Source organism: Primulina eburnea, chromosome 10, assembly GCF_022965805.1.
Source record: "Primulina eburnea isolate SZY01 chromosome 10, ASM2296580v1, whole genome shotgun sequence".
Taxonomy (NCBI): domain Eukaryota; kingdom Viridiplantae; phylum Streptophyta; class Magnoliopsida; order Lamiales; family Gesneriaceae; genus Primulina; species Primulina eburnea.
In genome coordinates this window covers 22,478,061-22,502,535 of record NC_133110.1, presented here as the reverse complement: position 1 = coordinate 22,502,535, position 24,475 = coordinate 22,478,061, and positions in this window count along the sequence as shown.

Genomic DNA, 24,475 nt, shown 5'->3' with positions numbered 1-24,475 from the left:
GTTTTATTGCCTTGAGCTACATGGCATGTGATTTATTATAAGGTTGAATTACATTGTATATGCTCATGTTGCAATATGTGCTTACTGTTTTTTTAAAAAAATACATGTTACCTGAATATCGGAGTTGATTTGGTAATGTGTATTATTTGGAAATGAATTAGAACTCATTCTTGATCGGAGGTAAGCCGATCAGGAAGGGACTGAGACGGATTTGTCTCATGTGACTGATAATTCTGGTGATTATCAAATATAACCCCTAGAAGAATTCCGGAACGAGGTAGTACTTCGACTGATCAGATGGATGTGTCAGAAACTCTGATGGAAACACACTTGATGAGGTTTCAGTCATTTCAACCGCCGATTCTGAAAGGTACTGAGACGCCAGTCTACTGTGAAAATTGTCTAGAAGACATAGAAATGCTATTTGAATTTCTTGGGTTCACAGATGATTGTAGAGTTAAACTAATCGGGCACCAGTTACGGGAAGTTGCAAGGAGTTGGTGGCTGGTAACCAAAGAAGCCTTAGAACAGCGTGGTCCAGCGATTACGTGGAAAATTTTTAAAGTTGAATTCTATCAAAGATTTTTTCCGGCATCATACAGACAGGATAAAAGTGTAGAGTTTGCAAATTTAAGACAGGGTCAATTAAATATTGATGAGTATTTGGCCCAGTTCTTTACCTTGCTACGTTTTGCCCCTCACGTGGCTAGAAATGATGCAGCTGTGTTTGATCAGTTCGTCCAGGAATTGAATCCGGAGATACGTACATTGGTAAATGTGAAACAACCGAATAATTTTTGTGATACTCTGAACAGAGCCAGAAGAGCAGAAACAGTTCTAATGAGACAAAAGAAAGCTTCGTATGTTCTTTCAACACCGAGACCACAACAACTGCCTCCTCGAATCGAGATTGGTAGCAGCAGTAGTGAAAAGAAAGAACAATTGAAAGCTCGAAAGAAGCAGTTCAAGAAGTTAGGGAGCGGTTCATCTAGCTCCAGTGGTTCTAGCCCAAGTTATACTGGAGTTTATTGTAGAGCCTGTGGAGGAAGACATCCCACGGAGCAATGCCAAGGAGTAACTGGTAGATGCAATGTCTGTAAACAGCAGGGACATTTTGGTAGATTTTGTCCACAGAAAGGTTCCCGAAGATTCCAGGGAGCAGAGTCTTCTAGTGGTAGTGACCGAGGGACAGACCCATGATGCACTTGATGAGATAGTGACAGGTAACTGTTCTTTTAAGATTATTTTGAGTATGTATTAAGAGATACTCATACATCCTATACATGATTCTGTATGAATTGCATTGATATATGCTTTATCTGTTGGGTCTGTATGTACTGTAGTATTGATTTCTGTATCTTTTGGGGAAAAGATTGATATCAGTAAATTCAGTAAATATCGTATACTGCAGTAAAATGAGAATGAGATGGAGTTATACTGTGTTATACTTGTGTTGTCTGATTCTGACTGCATTATTGATATTGAAATGTTTACAAGTACAGAACTATTATGGATTCTTGCCAGGAGATGGTAAGATTTGGACCTGAAATGGCCGAAGAATGAATAATATACGGTAAGGATTTTCGATTTAAAATTCCTATTATATCTGTATTATTTATGACTCGATGATTATCGAAAGGAATGGAGAGATTCCTTATGTGTTCAGTTGATTACTGAAACTGAGTGTATCATGGACTGATTGGACAGTAGCAGGAGAATTGCTAAAGTCTTCCCAGAGGAGATTTCAGGTTTACCTTATATCAGGGAGATTGATTTCAGCTTGATTTGATACCAGGTACTGGTTTTATTTTATAATTCCGTATAGAATGATACTGGTTGAATTGAAGAAAATTATCAGTTAGAAGATTTACTGAACGGAAGTTACATCTGATTGTGTGTTTCTCGGTAAAATACTTCAGTTCTGATTATGGGTTGATGAGTTCTGTGTTCAGAGGTATTCTGATGATTTTATGCCGTTTATCTATGATATGTTGATATATTCACAGCATATGACTAAGTGAACCGAATATTTGAAAATTGTATTGAATAATCTGAGAATTGAGATTGTTGTATACATAAATTGTTCATATATGAAGTTTGATTGAAACAGATTGTATTCAGAGTATGTGATATCTGAAGATGGTATAACAATGGATCTTAATACAGTTGAACCGTGATTAGTAACTGAAAATGATATTGGTGTCAGAAATGTCAGAAATTCATATTTACATGAGTTTAGCAGATTATTGTATATGATTGTTGTTTTGAAATGGCTTGAGAATTGTTATTGTTCTTAAACATTATTTGAGACAGATTATATTGTTTGGGGACATTACATTCGAAGATAATATAGCAGTTGATTTAAACAACTTGAAGGTGTGATCGGTTAGTCCGAATCGACAGTATTGTCAGAAATTGCGTTTTATGAGTGTAATAGAGCAGTGATTGAAATTTCGAATCTGGTCCGATATTACTGTTGTTATGAATCCGTGTTTGATACAGATTGTTGTGAATCGTTGAGATTAGATACAGTACAAGCCGGATCAGAACTAAACTTGCGAATTAAAGCAGTTCAAAAGTTTGATCAGAATGTTCAGAACTCGGTTTCGATAATCAGAACAGGGTGTCGATCAGAATATCAGGTAGGTGATATTGTATTGTATGTTAATAACCGACTTGGTTGTGCCGAATATTTTGAATCTGAAATGACAGATATGGTCAGAAGCGCACAGTAGTCGATTTAGTATTCTTTCTGGTAGCAGAAAAGGGGAAACCAGGAGATTAGTTATATAGATTATCGATTCTTGAATAGAAATGGGAGTACATTTCTATGGATTGTGTGACGACACTACTGAAATCTTGCCAAGACTGTGTTGTGATTGGATTATGATTGACAGATTGCTCGAATCTGACTGTATGATTTTGTACATGATGACGTACAAATAGGACCAGACAACTGAGATATATATCAGAAAAATGGTCAGATTTCACGGAATGCCAAAGTTGATGATATCATACCTTGATTTTCGGTTGATTTTATACTTTTGGCAGAGTATACAAGAAACTCTTTCACTTATCGTCTATAGATCGACAGATAGTTTGAGTAACTATCCTGATACTGGAGGATATCCAAGAACTGTAATGCGGAACTTTAGCAATAGTTGACATGATTTATTGTCACTTGTAAATTATCGTATAACGATAGTTATCAGATGAGTATCGAGATAGTATCATTCGAGACATTGTACAGTAAGGACTGTAGATTTTCATCATATGGGGATAATATCTCGAAGATACCTGAGATTTGATCTGATGAGGATCAGAGATATGAACAAGAAATTGAAGCTGATTCAAAATAAAATAAATACAGATCAGAATATATAGACGAAAAATGTCAACGTCGGACGATGACGGTTGATATTAGAGATAGAAGATTGAATATAACCTGGATAGGGATTAACAGATTTAGTAACAGATAATGTTATTATTTTATTCGGAGCTGTTGATTGGTATATACGGATATGGTATAGCCAGTATTCTGAGATTGAAATTTCAGAATGGTCTCTTGAGATGAATTTTCTGATTTACCCTGTTATACATTTCTTTCTTTATTTGATTCGATTGCTTATATCAGAGTTACTTCGAATCGTATTATGATATTATACTTCTTGAATTATGATTATTCTCGATTGAAATCAGAAGTCCGTAAAGGAGAGATATTTCAGAATGAAAACTATTCCGTGGTTAGAAGTACAATAAAGATATCAGGGAATCGAAGAAACTACCTGGAAGACTAAGTCTGATATGATTTAGCGATGTTCAGAATTGTTTTAGTAGGGTGAGTTTTCTTCTGGGTGCTGTATATCTTCTTCTTGTATCTGATTTGATATCTGAGTTGCTATCTAATTTGACTACCTATGATTGCGGACTGGATTGCCGGTGATTTCGAGGACGAAATCGTATCTTAGAGGGGGAGAAATGTAAGGCCCGAGATTTGAATTACCGTAATCGGAAATGATTTGGCGATAATTAATACGATTTATGGGTAATTGAGATGTGATTATAGACGGAACGGATTATACCGAGAAAGACGAGAAAAGAAGCGAAATATGTGCGAGGGTGAAGCCGTTCGCGCACATGCGCGATCTGGTGCGCACACATGCGCGGATTTGACAGAAGACCCCGCGCATCTGCGCGGCGTGAGTGCGCGCATATGCGCGAGGTGTCCAGTATCCAAAGTTAATGTCCAGAGGACCTCGCGCATATGCGCCGAGCTGGGGCACGCATATGCGCGATATATTTGGAATCAGATCGAAGAACAGACTGTATATACAATTGTTATGATTTTCTTAATGAATATGATCGAGATTTTATAGATTTCAGATTATGATCTGTTATTGTTGAGATTGACGGGGTTACTGAAACTGTGTTCCTATGCCGTCGAAACAACATTAGATTAGTATTGATCAGATTCAGTAGTGATTGAGATTGCATTGTATGTCGTTGACATTGATCAGATTATGTATTGGTTTGAGTATTGATCAGTACAGGTTTTAAATTGAGTGATACATTGACACCGTCTATTCGTTATTGTCATTTCAGATTAGATATGGACAGATTTGACTTCGAGACTTCGACTTCATCAGATCGGGAAGACAAAGTTATAAGTCAATGTGGTATTGGGAGATCGACTCAAGTTGGATATACTTGGGTTTCCCTAAATCACATACTTATTGTTATTGTATGCATTGATTTGATTATTATATGTTGTTCTATTGATTTGTAGGAAGCATGTATTAGATGAGTATTAGATGAGTAATCTTGTGACAGAAGTGCCTGATAGTGGTGGGATCGCCACGGGCACATTGCACGATGTCACCAGATAGTGGATTGGCGATAGTGCCAAAGCTTGTCACCGAATGATTGGCTATCGATGTTGATAGAATTGGAGTTTCTTCTATTATTGGTGATCGATACCATATCGATGTGGATAGAATCGGAGTTTCTTCTATTACTGGTGATCGATATGGAATGCCTACGTCTGGAAACCGGGATCCCTAGGTTAGGAATGAGTCTAGTCTTAGATGTGGAGTCACGAGTATGATTTATAGTTGATATTGATTCATGTTTCTGATTGCGATCAATGTTATGAAAATATGCTTCATGCTTTTATATCTGTTATATGAAATGCATGTTTCGTTGATTTATACTGGGAATATAATTCTCACCGGAGTATCTGGTTGTTGTCTTGTTTGTATGTGTGCATGACAACAGGTGGGAGAGGTTCAGGGTCAAGAAGAGAACGAGACAGGACTAGATAGCGTGGAGATCCGGGCTCAGAAGTAAATTAGGATTCAGCACTTGATATATAGTAATTGAACCCTAGTTGGACCAGAATGTATTTAGTACCGGACTTGTACTTTTATATTTAATATGTAATTCGGATTGATTTACATTACGTTTCCGCATTGTATTTTAAAAAACAAAATTTACACCCTTTTTATTATGATTGATTAATTAGTCCCAAAGATGATTAAGAATCGAATTAGCGTCTGGGTCCCCACAATAGAAGTCATAAGGAAGTAAATTATGCCAAATTTCGGGTCTATGGGATTGTGACGCGTTGTGGTTGCGTGTCATTGTTTGTGGAAGTTGGGATATTTTTATGGGTTTGAATCAACGCCATAGTGTCTTAGGATGGATCTCGAGGTTAGTCCATGGTTTGTTCGAGTCGGTTGGACGTGGCTTAGATTTTGGATTAAGAGTTGTCTTTTAGGAAAAGTTGTGCAGCTTCGGCGCTGGTACACAGCGCCTAAGCGATTACTAATGCCGCAACGCCACATTGCACGACCCTTAGGTGCTAGTCGAGGGATTTTTGAGGTACTAGTTAGGTAGTATTGGTCTATGTCTTCCATTGGTTGGGAATATTCATACTCCATATTAGGATAGTTTCGAGGTTCGATGTCAAGGTCTAGTACGATGATTAAACATGGTCAAGTCCTGAGTGGTCTAGAAAGTTATAAGTTATTTAATTACTTCGGTAGTTAGTACGATTGATACGATTAATTTATGGAATTTAAGTTGCATGAGAAATGTTTTTGTATGTATGTGCAACAGTAGCCCAAGCGAGATCCAAAGAAGCCCTCAACGCTATGTAAGTATATTTGACGTGCAAAAATAAAATGTAATATGTTTTTGAGTTATGCAAAATGTCTTGTGTCCAATTATGTTATGGGTTTGGAAGCCGGAGAACGTGTCCGGGGACCTCTCCACCCCGGTAAAGCATGACCGGGTTTTTATAAGGATTGAAAAGCGGGAAAGCATGACCAGGGACGAATCCACCTGGTAAAACATGACCAGAGATCTTATGTATATGGGAGTGGATGTTCGGTCGAAATGCTGTGATGATCCCTGCCAGCCCAGTACTGTTGTTTAGTATGATCAGGCGCATTATGTTATGGGTAAATTGCTTTGAAATATATCTCTACGCAAAATGATGATGTTTATGCTTGTTTAAGTACGTATGATGCCGTACGTTTATGAAAAAGTGTATGAAATGATGGCACGTCTATGTTGATGTAATTATGTTCAGAGTTTAAGTTTGTATGCGCTATTTTAAAATGCATGTGGTTTTATTATGTATTACTTACTATTATCAGTTTTTACATGTTGAGTCTTTAGACTCAATAGACATGTTCGATGTAGGTGAGGAGGAGTACAAGTACGAGGAGGCGAGAGATAGGGACCAGTGAGTTGGCTCGGACTGTGCGGGGGCCTAACCCGAGGACCACTAAAGTTTCAAGAATTTTATGCATGTTAAATTCATTCACTCTGATTTTAACGAAATTAATTTATGTGGTTTTAAATAAGTATTTGTTGAAAGCTCGTTTACATCTCAAATGTTTAGTCAAGCATTTTATTTTCATCTGCTTTTTGAGAGATTATTATTATTTAAGAAATTTTTATTTTTCAGCAAATTTTAAGTAGTTTTAAAGTACGGTACGGTACAGAATATCAATATCTTTATTCTTCTCAAGCTCTTGGGTGGATGAGAAGAATTTAGGAGGAATATGTTTAGTTCTGTCGCTTTTTGTGTATTTCTCTTTCATTTGAGTAACACATGGAACATTATCTTCATATAGTATCATAGGCTTCTTGTCGAATGATAATCCACATGAGATTTGAATATGTTTGGTCATTGATTTTACCCACATACATTCACGGCTTGCTTCATGTAGTGAAATAATCTCGGCGTGATTTGATGAAGTTGTTATGAGTGTTTGTTTCTGTGAACGCAAAGAAATTGCAGTGCTTCCACAAGTAAATACTTATCCGATTTGGGAACGTTCCTTTGGTGGATTAGATAACACCCAACATCAGCATAATCAATTATGCTTTGATTTGTATCTTTTGAATACAAAAGTCCCAAGTCTGTCGTTTCTCGTAGATAAAGAAATATATGTTTAATTCCGTTCCAGTTTTTTTTGTTGGATATGAGCTAAATCTTGCCAAAAAATTTATAGCAAAAGATATATCAGGTCTTGTGCAATTTGCAAGATACATAAGGGCACCAATAGCACTTAGATATGGTACTTCTAGACCAAGAATAACTTTGCAACGTCCTGAAAATTTGAAAGTCCACGTGAACCACATGCATGCAAGTTACCAAATTTCTTATGTATTTTATTAAATTATTTTAATGCATTAAATGCATGTTTATTGCATAAATATGTGTTTTAATTCATTGGTTATTTAAATTTTTATGCATTAGGGTGTTAAGTTGCATTTTGAGCTCGAATGAGTAACAGAGACTGGGGGATAATCAGGAAAAATATTTTTATTGAATAATTAATTTTAATTATTTAATTTAAGGTGTATTTAAAGGAGAATTTCGAAAATGGGCTTTGGATTGATACGATAGAGCTGATGCGAAAGTCACAACTAGAGAACTGAATTCGATTAAAGAAAACGAACAAGTATATGATGATATGATGAGATGTTTTGACACGTTAAGCTTTTACGATATGTTTACGTTTATGCTTTTAAGATCATGAAACGTATTTTGATTACATTACTTTTCATTGTTACTACTATGTATATGTATTCGTTATAACGTTACAGGTGTGTTGAATCTTTAGACTCACTAGGTGTGAATGATGCAGCTGAGCAAATTGATCAAGATATTGAAGGTGATGAAGACTGAGTAGGCGGAGTTGGATGTGCGCACGCGAACCCGGTGACCTTATTTCTTCCGCACATCATGTTTATGAGATATGAGTGGACACGAATAATTTTACTCATTCATTTTATTATGTTATTGATTATCAGGATTTTTACTCGTTCATATTTGTTTTATTTTTTTAAATTGCAGTATTTTAATCCGGTAGATGATTACTATTTTTTTGAAAGGTGAAATTTCAACAGTGTTGCATGCATGCATAATTTATGAATTTTTGAGAATGAGCTTGTAGAAAAAAATTAGTAGCATTTTTTAAGTAGTAGATGTTTCAAACTTCATCATCTTCATAAGGACGAAATGGATTCTTTTGTATGTTTAATGATTTAACAACCATTAGAATACTTAAAGGATTTGATTTATCCACATTAAAGTGTTTAAGGACCTTTTCTGTATAATTTTACTGGTGAACAAATATTCCACATTCTTTTTGTTCAATTTTCAAACCCAGACAATATTTTGTTTTTCCAAGGTCCTTCATTTCAAATTCTTCCTTCAAGTGCGACACAACTTCTTGAATTTCCATATTCGTTCCAATGATGTTCAAATCATAAACATATACGACAATAATTACAATCCGGATGTTGTTTTCTTAATGAAAAGTCAAGGGCATATTGAATTGTTTACATATCTCTTTTTCATTAAGTGTTCACTTAGTTGATTACACCACATTCGGCCAGATTGCTTTAACACATATAATGATCTTTGCAATTTCACAAAATAAAATTCTTTGGTTTTGAACTTTGTGCTTCAGACATCTTAATTCCTTCATAGATTTTCATATATATATATATATATATATATATATACATATATATATATATATATTAATATATTACTATATATGATCCATATAAGTAAGCTGTGACAATATCCAGAAGAGGCATTTCTAAATTTTCAGATACCGCCAAACTAATCAAATACCGAAACTTAATTGCATCAATTACAGGAGAATACGTTTCTTCATAATAAATTCCAGGCCTTTGAGAAAAATCTTGTATAACAAGTCGAGCTTTATATCTTCCTATTTAATTTTTCTCATTTCGCTTTTGAATAAAGACCAATTTGTACCCAACATGTTTTACACCTTCAGGTGTAAGGATTATAGGACTAAAAACGTTACGTTTATTTAGCGAATCCAATTCAACCTTGACGACATCTTTCCATTTTATCTAGTCCTGTCGATTTTTACATTCACCAAAAGATTTTGGTTCATGATTAATTCCACATTGTAAGAAAATATCTCATCAATTTCTTTTATATCTTTTTAGTTCCATATTTTTTCGGTATTATTATAATTTATAGAGATTTCACGATTCTCATTAGTTTGTGGTTCTGATAGAACATTTTCATCATCAAGTATTTCTGCCAGAATATCATTATCTATTTTGTGATCATCGTGTTTCTCTATGCTTTTTTTTTTTGAAGATTTTTATCCTTGGAACCGATTGGCTTTTTTTTTCGATATGTTTCTTTTCTTCCCCTAACATTGGGAAGATTTCCAAACTAAAATGACAATTAGCAAAACGTTCTCTAAACACGTCGTCTGTCTGAGGCTCAACATATCGAATGATTGATGGGCTATCATAACCGATATAAATTCCGATCTTTCTCTGAGGTCCCATTTTTGTTCGTTGAGGTGGTGCAATAGCCACATATACTGTAAGGTCTAAGAATTTAATCATGTAACCTAAATGCATGCAATCTAGGATTCATATTTTTAATTATGTGTTTAATTATTTTATGAATTTTATGCATCATTCATCATGATAGGATTTAATTCATGAAATTTTAAAATTTCGTGCATTAGGGTTTCTAGATGCATTTCGCGCTCGAACGAGGAACGTAGACCGAAGAATTTTCAGGAAAATTATTTTAATGCATGATTAATTTTTATTAATTTATTTAAGATGTTTTAAAGTATTTTTAAGGAAACGGGCTTTGTTGGGTATTTTACCCACCAGAGGATAATTTTTAACGGTCCGTAAATTTTATCGAATCGGGAGACCTTTTTAGGGTTCGGATAATATTTTCAAAAACTTTTCAACACGAAATATTTTTTGGGAGTGTATTTGGATTTAATGGGCCTACTTTTAATTTATTGGGCTTAAAATCTTTTTAAAACTTTTAAAATGCTATTTGTGGCCCATTAACTAATTGTTATCTATATAATTATCACCTAATTATTCCCCTAAGCATTTCAACTAACCTAATCACTCTCCACTCAGCCGCCCACCCCTCCAGTCAGTTATCTCTTCGTGAGTGCTACAACAAAGAATTTTGGTTTTCTTCTTTTCCTTCAACCTCAAGCTCTTCCCACGTCTCGGGTTCCTTCGAGCATTTGTACATCAAAAACTCATCAGGCACGCTTGTATTCTTTTTCTCATCACATATGTCATTAGTATACTGATATGTATGTGTTTGAGCGTGAATGTCATGATATAATGCATGATTACTTTTTTGTTCATTATTTTTTTAAAAAAATTGCAAAGTTGCTTCCATCTCACATGTATGTTGATTTGTGCAAGGGGATGCCATGTTATTGGAACATTTTGTTAGATCTATTTTGTTGTGGTGATGAGAATCAAAACCAGTAGGAATAACGAAAACCAAAAGAATCTGCATATCAGTAGCTTTTGACTTGCTTTACCAGAAGCAGTACCTTAGCTAGTACTCAACGGTTTAGTATAACAGAACTTAGTCCTACTGGATCAGTACTTAACGGCTTTCTACTCGATTGTTTCAATATTAATTGTTACCGTTACTTTATCTAGTACCAAGCATTTATTGCACCATTAAATGCTGTACTAAGTCATTTAATTCGTCTTACCCATTTTAGTAAGTAACAAGACTGATTGTGATTGAAAGCTTTTTGCAGGATCCTCTTTAGCAAATAAAGCTGTTTGTATCAAGAGTCAAAAGAGCCGTTTTTTATTATAGACGTTGGATTCAGTTATCTATATATATGGATCAAAACCATTTAGAGAAAGGCTGATCATTCTTATCTATCCAACGATACTTTGAGCAACCGCGAAATTTTCATTATCTTCAAAAGCTAGAACCTGCAGAAAAGCAGTACACGCTTTATGTAATACATCTGATCTTTGGAGATCATTTTGTACTACTGTTTTTTCATCTCTTCAAGCAAAACTTTATCATATTGTGTAGAAGAGTTTGTAAATTGGAAAAAAGTCTTTTCCAGAACATTTCTATATTGAACTACTGTGTTGAGATACTAAGAGTTTCAGCAGACAAGAGATAAGTTCTACTAAAGTGGGTGTGTACGTGAGTGTACTGTAAAACCAAAGTCTATTAGTGATACCTTCTGGAAACAGAAGAAGGGGAGACGTAGAAGATTTTATCTTCGAACTTCCAGAAACAACTACTGTGTTATTGCCTACTGTTATTACTATTTCACCTTGCTCCATCGGATTGTTTCCGCACTTACTTTAGTGATCTGGTGGAACTACATGATAAGTGCGAAATTTGCACTTAATTTATATTAAATTCCATTTTGAATTATGCTTGTTTCGAACAGAATTATGCGTGTTTGGTTTGTTTTGATTGCTTTTTCAGGATTGGAGGAGAAGAGGACACGAAGCCAAGTGAGCCAAGAAAACAAGTGCACAACCAACAATTATCGGACAGAACCTTGCGCGCACACGCGCGAGATCATGCGCAGCCGCGCGCAATGATGTGCAAGGTGATTGGAGGAGGTGCGCGTGCGTCCGCGCAACTTCACGCGCAACCGCGCGCGCAGGAACGTAGGCGAGAGACCAGCAGCTTGCGCGCCACCGTGCAAAGTCTCGTGCGAACGCGCGCACAGATAAACCATGAAGACCTGAGAGGTGCGCGCCACTGTGCCACATTACGCGCGAGCGCGTGCGCACAACAACAAGCCACACGGCAGAATTGCGCGCGCCACCGCGCCAATTCTCGCGAAGCCGCGCGCGCATAAAAGAGCCAGCGACCAGAAGCGTGCGCGGTTGCGCGACATCACGCGCCCCCGCGCGCGCGGCGTTTAAAAAACTTATAAATAGCCGCGAGCTAGGTCAAAAAATACAGACACGCCGTTTTGGACGAAAATACAGGGAGAAGACTCGGAGCAAAGGCGGGACGAAGGCAAGACACGCGAAGATCGATTACAAAGACGAAGAGCGATGAATCTGGGGACAAAGACGACACTTCGGATTTGTTATCTGTCTTTTGCGTTTCTATTTTCTCATATGTCAATGTCTAAAACTTTGAACATGCGTCGTTTTTATTTCGATTTCGTGATGAACTAATTTCTCATTCTAGAGAATGATGTAGCTTTGTGGACACGATGATTTGACGTGGTTATTTTATAAGATTGAATTCCATTTCATGTTTACTTGTGTTTCTCTGTGTTTATTGCACTGCAATTTACTGGCCATAAATTGTTTGTTGTTTGATTAATTCTACAACTCGGGAGAGGGACTAGGATTATAGATCATTAGAACACATCGTTAAATGTTTATAGCGTTCGGAAGGCGTATAACTTTAGCGAGGCTTAGTAAGAACATTGTTTGCATTTATCTATGAAACTTAGAGTCTAATTACGAATAATTGAATCGAAGTTAATAGATACAGTTATTCGTCCCTTGGAAAAGGGGGAGTAAAATAATCTAAGTGTTCTTGGCCATTAAATAATTGGAATTCAGGAATATAAATTCAACTGTGAATATTTATCGTGGAAACTTTGTGAAATCATTTCTCTAGATATTTTCTCTCATTATTATTTCTAAATTCAGTGATTTAATTAATTCATTGTTTTCAATTAATTCGTTCAAACAAACCAACCTTTTATTTGATTTTTCTAAATAAAGTTGAGACTATTTTAATTACGAGCACTGATATACATTTTTATACACACTCCTCGTGGGATCGATATCTGTACTCTAACCAGTACTAAAACTTGACACCGTACACTTGCGGTAGCGAAAACTCGCAATAAGTTTTTGGCGCCGTTGCCGGGGAGTGTCAAATTTGAATTTATATCAGTATTGTTATCAATTAGTCTAGATTTTAATTTAAAGCTTTTATTTTTATTTTATTTTATATTGATTGAGTTTTTCATTTTTTCCTGCTTGACAGTGTATGCTAAGATCGCAAAACTCAGACTTGCTGATTTTTTACCCGGAGATCGAAAGAACTGCGAGAAAATTAAGAAAAGCAAGGAGGGAAGAGATCCAAGCAATGGCTGAACACAGAGAAAATGACAGACATGCCCAGCCAGAGGCTATTCCTATCAGAGATCACTTCTGACCAGTGATCAACAATCATTACTCTGGTATTGCTCGGGGGACCATAAATGCTAGCAATTTGAGCTGAAGCCTGCCCTGATCAATATGGTTCAACAAAACCAGTTCGCTGGAAGTGCTACTTCAGATCCTCACGTTCACCTGAGAACTTTCTTGGAAATCACAGATACGGTAAAAAATAATAATGTTCCTGATGACATTATTAGATTGCATTTGTTTCCTTTTTCTCTCAGGGATCAAGCAAGATGATGGCTCCAATCACTGCCGTTAGGGAGCATCACGACATGGCAGGAGGTGGCGACGAAGTTCCTTTCTAAATATTTTCCACCTGCGAAGTCTGCACAATTAAAGATTGAGATCAGAACTTTTAGACAGACAGACTTCGAGCAGTTGTATGAAGCTTGGGAAAGGTATAAAGAGCTGTTGCGGAGGTGCCCGAATCATGGTTTCGAAGACTGGGTGCAGATTGAGTTGTTTTATATTGGATTGAATGGTCAAACACGTAAAACTGTGGATGCAGCGGCAGGTGGCACGATCTTTGCCAAATCTCCTGCTCAAGCCTACGACTTGCTTGAGCAAATGACTATTAACAGCTACAAATGGCCGTCTGAGAGGTCAGGAGTACAGAAGACTGCTGGAATTTATGCGGTGGATCCGATCACATCACTCACTGCACAAGTATCAGCATTGACTACACAGATAGCAAACATGAATAAAGTGAGCACATCAAATACTGAGGGACCATCGCCCATCGTTGAAGAAGCACATTTTCTTGAAGAAGCTCAGTATATCAACAACAGAAATGTTGGAGGGTTTGGCGGATATCGAGGTAACCCTCCCCCTAATACTTATCATCCTTGGTTGAGAAACCATGAAAATTTTTCTTATGCAAACAATAAGAATGTGTTGAATCCTCCACCGGGGTTCAATACATCAAATGGGGAAGGGAAGCCATCATTTGAGGATTTAGTTGGAACGTTTGTTGCTGAATCTGGCAAGAGAATGGCTAGGACTGAGTCTAGGCTTGACAACCTAGAAACCCACATGGCAAGTATTGGTGCTACTTTGAAAATCCTGGAGTAGCAAGTTGGGCAAATAACGAAGCAACTCACATCTCAACCATCAGGTGCAGTGCAAAAGAATGCAGACCCAAATCTAAGAGAGGTGAATGCTATTTTTATGCAGCATTAGGAGATTGGAGTGGTAAGCAAAGAAGAGAAAGTTGATCAGCCGACTCCAAGCAAAAGGAACCGAGGTAAGATAGGTAAGAGTTATGATTTTGATCAATGCGTTGATATTTCTTTACTTCCCTACCCCCAAATATTTTTACAATTGAAGGCTGAGTCGCAAAAGAAAAAAGGTCTTGAAGATCTCAAGAACCTACACTCTAACATTCAGTTTGCATAGCAGGAAGAGGTGGCATTTATTAGAGGAGATGATAAGTGCAGGAAAGGAAATCTTCCTCAGAAGCTACAAGACCCCGGAGAATTTGTTGTACCGTGTGAAATTGGAAGTCAATCAGTGAAAAAAGCTATCTGTGATTCAGGAGCGAGTGTGAACATAATGCCAAGTTTCCTTTACGAGAAACTTGGATTGAGTAGGATAAAGCCCACAGGACTAAGCTTGCAGATGACAGATAAATCGGTTAGGACACCGCTGGGTATTGTGGAAGATGTTGAACTTAAGATTGATAAAATAAGGCTTCTAGCAGATTTTGTGGTGCTTGACATGGGGAACAGTCAGAATGTTCGTGCTATTTTAGGACGAACATTTTTGTCTCCTGCTGGAGCCGTCATTGATTTGAGACAAGGAAAACTGACCATGGCGGTTGATGGTCAAAACATAGAACTCAAGGCTTCCAAGATATCATACGATCCACCATGAACAAGATTGGTATAGTCGGGTTGATGACGTTAAACCAAACGCTGTGTGGGAGGCAACCCAAAATTTATTTTCTTTAGCATTCATTTTGTTTTTATTATTTTATTTTATTTTACGTCCTTAGTTGTTAATTTTACCCACCACCAGATCTATCACCGCCCCAGCCCATGGACATGGATGACACAGATGCTGCGGACAACAACTCGAGCGCCCGAGTTTTGACACTCGTGCGCAAGATATGTGTTTTCGTGTTCTTTATTTCTATACATTGAGGACAATGCATACTTTAAGTTTGGGGGAAGGGTAAAATTGCGTTGCTTGTTAGAATTTTTAGAATTGTTCTGCAAATTTTTTGTTTTATCGCTCAGTAGTTAGTTTGATTTTTTATCTATTGCATGCTAGATTTGTTAGGTAGAGTCATGGATAAGTAAAATGTGTGACCGATGATGAAAACTGAATTGCGATCCTGAAATATATATGTGTTCATGATAACTTAGGAGTCACAATTATTTTTGCACTGTCATGTTTGTTGATGCTATCGTTGCTTAGAGACAAGTTGCATGCCTGTGATGCTAAATAGATGAGAGAGATCTGATTCTTGGTAATTTTGCATGACATTGATTGACACTTTTGCAATCATAGGAATGAGCTAGGCAATTTTTCGCAATATCCTTGGGCCTATATTCTTTGCTTACTGTCAATTGTAGCCCTTTGAACTTCAAGTTAATTGAGATGCTTAAATTTTCTTCGTGCACCTATTTCATCTATCATTTTTATTGAAAATTGCATGTGACTGGTTTGTATGAGTTGACTAATGGATTGATAGTAATCTAGAACTTGTTTGAGCACTTTTCGAGGCGAAATACGGATAATATGTGACATAGGAATGATTTAGGCGATCTTTGAAACCGTTGAGCCTTCGAGCCTACCAAATGAACATGAAATATTCCTAGTGTCCCATTTTGAGCCTACTAAAAATCAAATGATGTGTGTCAGTGACATACAATTAGCCCCCACTTGTATCTATTCTGTAATGCCCAAGAAATATAGAATTGATAAACCAAGATTATTAGTCTTCATTAACGTGAGACTCAGAAGATATGAGAATGCATGGCATGCAATGAGGGAAGAAAAGACATGAGAAAATAGGGTTTGCAAGACCGCCCTCGCGCCCAGCACAGGAGTGCACCCGCGGTCATGCAATAGTGGATTTTTGCAAGAAAGGTTGAAGCATCACCGCACCCGCGGTGCCAGACAAGACCGCACCCGCGGTGCATGGACAGAAAGTTGGGCATTTTGCCCGTAGCCACACCGCACCCGCGGTGCAAGATAGACCGCACCCGCGGTGGCCATCCCGTAACACCACCGCACCCGCGGTACAAGTAACACCGCACCCGCGGTCTAAGCTCCCGGAAGAATGTAAGGATAGACATTGCATGAGCGCACCCGCGGTACAATGCACGACCGCACCCGTGGTCTAACGTGTAGCGTGAAGAATGAAGACACGTTTTGCATGTCATGCAAGGTATATATACATATGTATTACACGTCTCCTTCTTCAGAGATTCAGAAAGAGAGGCGAAGCTTTTAGGGAGAAAATCCTTACGCCTTTTAGATTTGCGATTGTGAAAGATCCGTCTATCAGAATTCAAATCCGACTTCAGTTCTGAGTTCCTCTAGCTACGAGCTACACAAGGACGTAAGTTTTGTTACGTTTAGACATGTTTTGATTTTGGGGTATTGTCAGAACTGAATATGAATCAGATATGGCGTTTCTACTATCGTAGACATTGTAGAATTGAATTCAGATTAAAGAACAGACTGGTTACGTAATTGTTATGATTTGTGAAAGATATTGACTGAGATTCTATATCAGAATTGTGTTAGTATTCAGATTATGAATTGTATGGATACAGATTATGAGTTCCAGTATTATATTTGTGATGTTTAGTTTGACGGGGTTATTCAGACTATATTGTTATGCCGTCGAAACATCAGTTGAGTTATATTGATCAGATTCAGTATTGATTGAGATTGATCAGACTCAGTAATTACTCAGATTGTATTGTAATGTCGATGGCATGAATTAGATTGTATCTTGTTCAGATATTGATCAGATTGGATATTGATTTGAGTATTGATCAGAACAGATTGTATATTTAGTTATTTACTGATACAACGTATTCAATATTGTCATTTCAGATTGATATGGACAGAGTTGAATACAGATCATCGTCTTCGTCAGATAGAGACGACAAAGGTATAATTCATGTGATATCTGGGAAGATACAACTCAAATCAGATCTCATTTGAGTTTCCCAATAAAATCACATACTTGATTATTGTTTGTCTTCTGATATGATTATGATTTGTTTATAGACTTTATATTCAAATCTTTTGGAAATGAGCATGCTTTGTTTACAGATTGTTATACATTGCATTTGAGATAGGAGAGTCGTTGACAGCCATTGTCACATATCTAGATGTTCGGTGTATCTCAGCTTAGGTGCAGCCCTGACTCCTATTGCAGTCGTTGATACAGCTCAGACCGAAGTCTAGGAATAAGACGTACAGTCACCCCGAGTGGGAGGGTAGGTGACAGCCATTGACGTATTATTCACACCGGGATCCCTAGAGTTATAGTTGAGTCGAGTCTAGACATGATTTGACTAGAACTGCATGTGTTTAGAGATGTGGTTTCATAGAATATGAAACCCATGTTTATTGCTTTCAGTATGATAGCATGTTTATATGATTTGATTTCGATTGCATGTCTATCTGAAAGGAGTTGCATGCTTATTGTGATTTGATTTCATAGATTATGAAATCTATTACTTTGAATATGTTCATGATAGCATGTTTTATGATTTAGATTGTTTATATACATGCTTACCATGTTTTATACTGGGATTTATTCTCACCGGAGTTATCCGGCTGTTGTCTTGTTTTGTATGTGTGCATGACAACAGGTGGGACTGGATCGGGGTCAAGAGGATGAGGAGAGAAGAAGAGTTAGCGTGGTGATTCCGGACTTACTGTAGATTTGGTTTATTACTTGAACTTAGTAACTGAACCTTAGACTTAGATTGTACAGTATTGTACTTTTATACTGAAATGTATTTTATACTGAGATGTATATTATTTATATTCCATTACCTTCCGCATTTACATTTTAAAAAGAAAAATTTTTAGACCCTGTTTATCAGAACTGATAATTAAATCCCAACGACGATTAAGAAGATGATTAGCGTCCGGGTCCCCACATATTCTATATTGCAACTACCAAATGAAGCTTATACACTTATTTTCCTACCTGATTTTGAGAGAAATAAATTCATTGGTGTTGTAATGATTCAAATGCTCCTTGAAAAGAAAAAGAAAAATGAATGTACAGAAAGGAGTTCAAAAAGAAGAAAAACAATGAAAAGAATGAATCAAAAGTGGTGAGAAAGAAAGCATTTGGGAAATGAAAGATATGAATGAAAAGAAAACAATAAGTGGGTGGTGGTTGAAAAGAAAGTGAAAATAGGTGAAGTTGATGAAGTTCAAATATTTCTCTCAAATTTTGATCTCCATGCCTTTATTGTAGCCATGAGCCGTAGCCTAACATTACAAGCCTACAAGACCTATTAACCTTGTCACATTTATCCAATATACTAGTGGAGAAAAGTTGCTCAAGTCAAGCCTATGGATACCAGAAAAACACTGTCATCAAGTATAAACTTTAATCACTTGCATGCAAGCATCTCACGGTGTGATTTCATCTTTGGTATATTTCTGTTGAATATTTATTGAGCCAATTAAACACCGATAAAGTCTTATGTGATCTGTGAATGCAAATTTATATTTTGATGAAGTGTGAGTTGAACTGAACTGATGATTTCTTGATTCTGTAAGACGAATGGGCATTACAACTCTATTTGAGCATTCGATGGGATAAACGAACATTGACATATCACACACACACGTGACTCTCGGGAAATCGTGAATTACATGAAATTAGATGAGTCGGAGGTCAATATCACTTTTCACATATCCATGACTTTAGTAGTGGCGTAAATCTTTTCCTTAGTTATTAGCTTCTATCCTATTTTGTTCGGGACTAGCAAAAGTTCAAGTTTGGGGGTTTGATAAGTGCAAGATTTGCATATAATTTATATTAAATTCTATTTTGAATTATGCTTGTTTCGAACAGAATTATGCGTGTTTGGTTTGTTTTGATTGCCTTTTCAGGATTGGAGGAAAAGTGGACACGAAGCCAAGTGAGCCAAGAAAACAAGTGCACAACCAACAATTATCGGACAGAACCTCGCACGCACCCGCGCGAGATCATGCGCAGCCGCGCGCAATGATGTGCAAGGTGATTGGCAGAGGTGCGCGCGCGTCCGCGCAACTTCACGCGCAACCGCGCGCGCAGGAACGTAGGCGAGAGACCAGCAGCTGGCGCGCCACCGTGCAAAGTCTCGCGCGAACGCACGGAAAAATACAACATGAAGACCCGAGAGGTGCGCGCCACTGCGCCACATTACGCGCGAGCGCGCGCGCAACAACAAGCCACACGGCAGAATTGCGCGTGCCACCGCGCCAATTCTCGCGCAGCCGCGCATGCATAAAAGAGCTAGCGACCAGAACCGTGCGCGCGGCCGCGCGACATCACGCGCCCCCGCGCGCGCGGCAATTAGAAAACTTATAAATAGCCGTGAGCTAGGTCAGAAAAGACATACACGATGTTTTGGACGAAAATACAGGGAGAAGACTTGAAGCGAAGGCGAGACGAAGGCAAGACACGCGAAGATCGATTACAAAGACGAAGAGCGACGAATCTGGGGACAGAGACGACACTTCGGATTTGTTATCTGTCTTTTGCGTTTCTATTTTCTCATATGTCAATGTCTAAAACTTTGAACATGCGTCGTTTTTATTTCGATTTCGTGATGAACTAATTTCTCATTCTAGAGAATGGTGTAGCTTTGTGGACACGATGATTTGACGTGGTTATTTTATAAGATTGAATTCCATTTCATGTTTACTTGTGTTTCTCTGTGTTTATTGCACTGCAATTTACTGGCCATAAATTGTTTGTTGTTTGATTAATTCTACAACTCGGGAGAGGGACTAGGATTATAGATCATTAGAACACATCGTTAAATGTTTATAGCGTTCGGAAGGCGTATAACTTTAGCGAGGCTTAGTAAGAATATTGTTTGTATTTATCTATGAAACTTAGATTCTAATTACGAATAATTGAATCGAAGTTGATAGATGCAGTTATTCGTCACTTGGGAAAGGGGGAGTAAAATAATCTAATTGTTCTTGGTCATTAAATAATTGAAATTCAGGAATATAAATTCAACTGTGAATATTTATTGTGGAAACTTTGTGAAATCATTTCTCTAGATATTTTCTCGCATTATTATTTCTAAATTCAGTGATTTAATTAATTCATTGTTTTCAATTAATTCGTTCAAACAAACCAACATTTTATTTGATTTTTTTAAATAAAGTTGAGACTATTTTAATTACGAGCACTGATATACATTTTTATACACACTCCTCGTGGGATCGATATCTGTACTCTAACCAGTACTAAAACTTGACACCGTACACTTGCGGTAGCGAAACTTCGCAATACTACACTTGAACAAAGAACAACTATAATCTCTAACAGGATTATAGTACCCGTTGCAGAAACTATCAAAGAAGGAAAAGAGTTTATTCACCCCCCCTCTAAACTCCACATCCATCCCCAACACATTTCATGTTCACAATCTTGATTTTGATGTTAACAAAACTTCTTTTGTTTGCTTGTAATGAGTTTACCTAAGTGCTCAAAAATTGAAACTGATTAGTTACCAATCTTAAACTGAAGCTATCGAGATGCTAACTGAAAGTGCCAACTGATTGATGGAACTGAACCGGTTCAACTGAAGTATCAAGAGCAGTTCAACTGATTGTCTAGTTGCTAGGTGGTTCAGCAGAAAACCTTCAGAAGCCCAACCAGCTGATGAAGTGTTCAACTGATGAAGAGCACAAGAGAACAGTTCAACTGAATCAGTGGAATGAGTTCAGCTGACGAGTCAACTGATTTCACCTCACCAGTTCAGACTAGTTCTGTAGAGCCCAAAATCAGTACACGTAAAACCCATGCATTTGTTTAAATGTTACTTATTTAATTAAATTTAAAATGATTTTTAGTGAGGCATGATTTATGAAATTGCATTATTTTGAATTATTACAAGTTTATGTTATGCGCGGTAAAATATTTTTTTGAGTTTCATGTTTCAGGCGAATATTCAATGCGGGATTGAGGAAAGGAGACCGTCGACGATTTGCGCGATTTGTAAAATGTGGTATTTTATTTCAAATCAAGAAAGTGTCATTTTAAATGATTTATTAAGTTTTTAGCAATTTAAAGTATAGTTTAATTATTAGGTCATTTTTAAATGTTGAAGTTTCAAATGTTATGACTTGAGTATTTTATTCTAAATTATGGAATTTTTAGTAAAGTTAATAAGGGGTTAGTAGTCTTAATTAAAAAGTTAATTGATAGGATCGATTAATGTATCAAAAGTGTTTAGAAGGGGGTTGAATAAACACTCAAAGTTAAAACTGGTCTTTTCTAATTTTGAGTTCAGTTTAGTGACAAACTGATTCTCGGAATCTTGTTGGTCAATTACAATCAGTTAAACTGAAGTATTTGCGAAAAATAACTGACTGAAAGATAGAATACGAAACTGAAATAAAGTAGGCAATGGTTGTTTTTGAATGTTCGGAGAATTTAATTACTCCTACGTCACCCCTTCTATCTCAAGGATAGGATATCCACTAAAAGACTTTGATCAAATACAAGAATTGTACTGACCCACTTCAGTTTGGACTTAACACTGCCAAAAACTGAAACTCTTAGTTTAACAGAATGTTCTCAGTGCGTAACTGATCTTAGCACTATCGAATTTCAACGATTATTACAACTTGCTAGTGAGCTCAAATTGTAGCCTTAACTGCTACGAATATACCAAGTAAAAGTGAGCTAAGATTTTGACAGAGTGACAGCAAGCTTTTGAATAGTGTTAACTCCCTCCTTCAGTTGTTCTTCTGTCATATTTATAAGCTTCTTTTCTCCAACGGTAACTTGAGATGAATTTGAATCTTTATATCCGTTGATTTCTACTTGATCATTCCTTGGACATTGTTTGCTTCATTTATTGTGATGCGGCGTCTTAAGTGCTTTCGCCAAAATGCGTTGTTCTAAGCTGTATTGATTGAAGTGCGGCGTTGCAATCTTCTATGTCTCTTGACGGTTGATTGTTCTTTCTCGAGACATGTTCAGTTGAAGGGTGCTTAGCATACTCAGCTGATTTCAGTCATTAAGTCCAGTTGTTGAATGTACTTGCGCGTATCAGTTGGTTGATCAGTTTGTCAAACTCCAGAATCCAGAATTTGGTTTTCAACAATTTCCCCCTTTATGGTGTTTGACAAAACTCAGCAAATAATAATAACTGAACTCTTTATAGATAAGAGATTGATCATCTGAATCATATATGTAGATAAAATAAGAGATTGATCAATTGAATAATAAACTAACTGAACTTTTTGTAGAGATTGATCAACTGAATCATGTACTTCATGAGTACAGAAAAGGCTGTTACTGAAATGAGGATTTCTTCTGCTGTTCTAGCATTTCTTTGATTTCTTCCCCCTTTTTGTCAAACAGATCCATCTTCTCAGATAATCTTCGAACGTCAATGGAAAGAATTTTGACATCTGAGGAGATACTTGAGACAATAGATTGGAAAAAAGTCTGCATCAATTCCAGTTTATTTGAAACAGAAGATTCTAATCGCTTAACTCTTTGACTGATGACATCCTGAGTTGTGTAGAGACTTTGAGCTAGACCTTTGTTATTCTTCAACTCAAGCACAGTTCGAGTAAGAGACTCCATGTTTGCTTGTATAGCTTTCAGTTTTGCTGAAACAAATTCAGTTGAAGAATCCAATTTGACAGTATGAGATAATTGTGTGGATTGAATTTTCTTGATTTCAGTAATCATCTGCTGCATATTGTGTTGCATATTCTGGATTTCTTCAAGAACAAGATCCATTTCTGGTAAGGGAGGAGGTGTTAGATGAGAAGTTCCTGATTCCTTCGAGGTTTGATCAACAAGAACTATTGCTTGGTCAGTTTCCATTGTTTCAACAACAGTTTGAGCTGGAATGTCTGTCGCAACAATTTCTTCGTGAATTTGACGTGGTGAAAGTGGATTTTGATCAACAGATAACGCTTGGTCAGTTTCCACTGGTGCCTCTTGTTGAGAGTTTACTGAACTTGGTTCTGGCTCCTTTGTTTGAATGAGCAATCGACTCACCACATTTTCAGCAATTGCTTGACCTGGAGATTTTTCTAGTTCATCAGTTTGAGTGACTTGTTCAGCAGAGATTTCTGGCTGAACTGGTGCTTCTTGTTTTCTTGCATTAACTCTGGGACTGGCTCTTCAGCAGCAAGTGGTTCAACTAGTTCTTCAGATGGTATCTGAACTTCTTGTTCTGGTTGTTCAGTTGAAGGAGCAACTGATTCAGAATGTATTTCTTCTAGCTGAGCTTCCAGAGCTACGGCCTGAATGATTTCATCAATGTTTGCAAAAGATAGTTCAGTTTCAGAATATAGCTGATATTCAACCTGAGAATATTGAGGCATATCCTGAACTGGCTCTTCAACAGCCGGTTGTGGAGATGGCTCGTTCTGTTGGGAGGAGGATGAATCTTTTTCTGCATTTGAATTGGAGGATTTGTCAGGAAGAACCAATTCCTGATCCTTTTCCCAAAATCTGATTTCACCTTGTAGACCACTGAGATCTGTGTCTAGTTGGGTGAACACAGCTCTATCATTATATGCAGTTGGACCTGTGGGATTGTAGTTGGATTTCAGCTTTGCAACCATTCTAGTCAGCTTTTGGCTCGAATCTGATCAAAGAAATTTTTTTCCTTTCCAATGCCTGGCCAATAGTAGCAGCTTTGACTATTTTCAGCACAATTGCTTCAAGTTTAATAAACTTTTCAGTTGGGATTTGTGCTTCAAC